Genomic DNA, 3,703 nt, shown 5'->3' on the forward strand with positions numbered 1-3,703 from the left:
CATTTTCAAAATAATTCATAAATTTATTTATAATGCATTTATAAATTAATGCGCCTTATTGTTATTGAGGTTCCATATTTTCTGTGCTTCAGGCTTTAGTTCTGCTACGTGTGCTGATTCAAAAAAAAAAAAGAAGTTAAAAACACTAACTGAAGGTCATTAGATAATCTGTCCTCATTCAGTTCTTTCTGTGCATATTTTGCTAGCTATGTTTAACAGGACTCGAAAAAAAGGATCGGTATATACCGAATTCTTATTTTTCTCATAATTACGTAATGCAGTGGTTCCCAAAGTCTCCGCCTCGGCGCCCTGGGGAGCCGCGATTATTACAAAATTTTCATAATTTTATTTCCATTTTCAATTCAATGTGATAGGACGTCTAGCGGACCTAATGCAAACCAGTAACTCACTTAATAATAACTGTTGAAGTTTATTTTTCACTAGGCTATATTTGTGACTATAATAAATTTAGTTTAATCCTTTATCCAAGTGAGAGCAAACAAAGTTTGCGCCTGAAAATATCTTCAGGACTGAATGTGGTGTTGTACTATCTTACCTGGGTAAGTAGTACAACACCAGGCAACTCATAGCAAAGGTGGAGCAAGCTACCAACACTCCTATCCCAGTATCTCCCATAATGCAAAACGCATCTCCTTGTGGATATGTATACTGTTATGCATTAAGGGATTGGCCACTACCCAGACTAGTTTCGACCAGGCACAAACTTTGTTTGCTCTCACTGGGATAAAGGATTAAACTAAATTTATTAATAATAACTATTTGCAGAAGCCTCTACAAATAGTTACTAGATGGCGCTCTACAATAATTAAATTTCTCGATTGTTTTAGTAGTTTCTCTAACTTTCTCGGTACTTTATGTTCGTATATAAATAGCTGTCGATTTCGCGCGGTGTTAGTGTTGAATTAGTATTTGAAGATTGTGTCAACTGAATATTGTTGTGATTTCAAGTGAAGTTTTTGAAGTATTTCTTCTCGCATGTATTTTTAAAAATGAAACGGTTTTTTACTAAACAGTAATAAGCATTGTGAGAGGGAAAATAAAGAGGGCACACCGTCAAATAGTGGCAAGAGTGTGAAGAAGCGTAAATATCGAAAATATGATGACAGTTATTTGGATTTTGCTTTTACGTCGACAGAAGTCAATGGTGAAGGGAGGCCGCAGTGTGTACTGTGTATGACAGTTTTGGCACCAGAGTGAATGCTACCAAGTAAGTTGAAACGCCATTTAGAAACCATTCATCCCAGCATGGTTAGTACATCTCGTGACTTTTTTATCAGAAAGTTAAAAGAGTTAAATCAACAAAAATGTAGTTTTTATAAGCAGGCGTCAATACTAAGCAATGCTTTGCTAGCATTTTACAAGGTGGCACATAGAATCGCAAAATATAAGAAGCCTCATACCATCGCAGAAGAACTCATTCTACCGGCTGCTGTAGATATGGTGAACATTATGATCCGTGAGTCTGCTGGGAAGCTGCTTTCAAAAGTGCCTTTGTCCAATAACACCGTCAGTCGCAGAATACAGCACATAGCGGAGGACCTCAATGTTCAATTAATTGAAAAAATAAAAGGGAAGGAATTTGGGTTGCAGCAGGATGAGGCCACAGATAATAATAATGATGCTCACTTGATTTGCTCTGTACGGTTTATAGATGGTAATAACATTGTAGAAGACCTTCTCTTTTGTAAAAGTATCACTGTTGGTGCTAAGGCTCAAGATTTGTTCGAGATCCTTGATACTTTTATATCCGAAAATAATTTGCCGTGGACTAAGTGCGTTGGTGTCTGTGCTGATGGTGCTAGTTCTATGTCCGGCTGTTATGGAGGATTGCAGGCACTTATTTGAAGCAAAGCCCCTGATGCATTGCGTTGTTCACAGAGAAGCACACGCGTCAAAATATCTGAGCCCTACATTGAACCAGGTCTTAGAATATATAGTGAATGTAGTAAACTTTATAAAAACTCGGCTATTGAAGGCAAGGTTTTTCAAAAAACTATGTGAGGATATGGGATCCGAGCACAAGTCTTTGTTGTACTACAGCACTTCGCGATGGCTCTCTCGTAGTAATGTTTTGTCTCGTTACGTTTGAACTGCGACAGGAAATTTATATTTTTCTTATACCGAAAATATACCGAATATACCGAAAATTTTGTGAATGAAGATTTTTTGGTAAAATTAGCATACTTATGTGATATTTTTGAAAAGATTAATGATTTGAATCTCTCCAGGAATGCAGCATGCATCTTTTAAAGTCGTTTGAGAAAATTTCAACTTTTAAAAAAAAAAAACTAAAACTATGGAAAAGAAAAATGAATGAAGACGGAGGCAAAGAATGTTTCCCCTTGTTGCAACAGTTTTTGACCTCCAATGGAGTTGATTTCTCTCGAGGTATGAAATCCATTTTTGAAGAATACTTTTCACAGCTTATCACCTAGTTTGAGAAATATTTTCAAAATGATAATATCGATAAATTTGCATGGATTCAAGGTCCATTTAATGCCAGTGCTCCATCTGAATTTATTGCTGCAGAAGAAGAGAATCTTATTGAGTTCTCTTGCGACAATACGTTGAAAACAAAATTTAGCAGCATGGAATTAACTGAATTTTGGATATCAGTAAAAGATAAATATCCCCTTCTGAGTGAAAAACCTCTGAGAATTTTAATTCCATTTGTGACTTCTTATTTGTGTGAAGCCGGATTTTCGGCTGTCGTTGTGATAAAAACTAAGTATCGCGCAAAAATCAATGTGGAGAAGGAAATTAGGATGGCTGTGTCCAGTTTGATTCCAAGATTTGAGAAAATGTGCGGTGATCAACAGGCTCATCTATCCCATTAATGATAATTAGTTGAATTTGTTCAATTATTTTTTTTTGTGATCTTGATTTATTTATTTATAAATATTTATTTATAAATACGTGATTTATTTATTTTTACGTACCCTTTAATTAAAAAAAATATTCGCTATTTCGCAAAGTGTACTTGTTAGAATTTGATATAGGGCGCCTTGGGAAAACCTGGATTCAGCAAGAGCGCCGAGAATCGAAAAATTTAGGAACCACTGAAGTAATGGAACGAAAATATTAACAAACCGTTATTTCTTGTACCGTTGCAAGAAAATAGCATTCACACCTTGCTGAAAGTGGTTTAAAGGGGAACTTTAATCGAATGGTTATTATGATGTTGCATGTGTCTTGAAAAAGAAAAGAAATTCATAAATTTGTATGTAGAGCTTATCAAAAGTTTATTTAATATTTTTTTCATCTAATTCTGAAAAATCAAGTCGATTTTAATTAAAATAAATTTCTTCTTATTCTGAAGTTAATTACAAATTAATGGGGTTATTTAAGATTGCTTGTCGATTTAGAAAACGTACGCATGCGCAGTTAATGGTTTGCATTATATTATCTTTCGTCGATTTTTGCAAAACATTGGAATTTACTTGATAATTATTTGTTAATATGGAATTCACCATTTTATTTTTTCTGACTTGTTAAATCCAGAATTGTTTTAAAAAATCTCCACATTTATTAATCTAGAATTAATAAATTTGATTAGTTGGTAGGTTTACTAAATAATGCACTAACTAGTAGGTGTTATAATTCAATAAGCTATCATATTCGACAAATATTATCCATTATTTCATCTTAATATATGAAATTTAAGTCACAAGTCACTTCTGAT

This window comes from Typopeltis vanoorti, chromosome 3 (assembly GCF_054136105.1).
Source record: "Typopeltis vanoorti isolate ZY-2024b chromosome 3, IOZ_Tvanoo_1.0, whole genome shotgun sequence".
Taxonomy (NCBI): domain Eukaryota; kingdom Metazoa; phylum Arthropoda; class Arachnida; order Uropygi; family Thelyphonidae; genus Typopeltis; species Typopeltis vanoorti.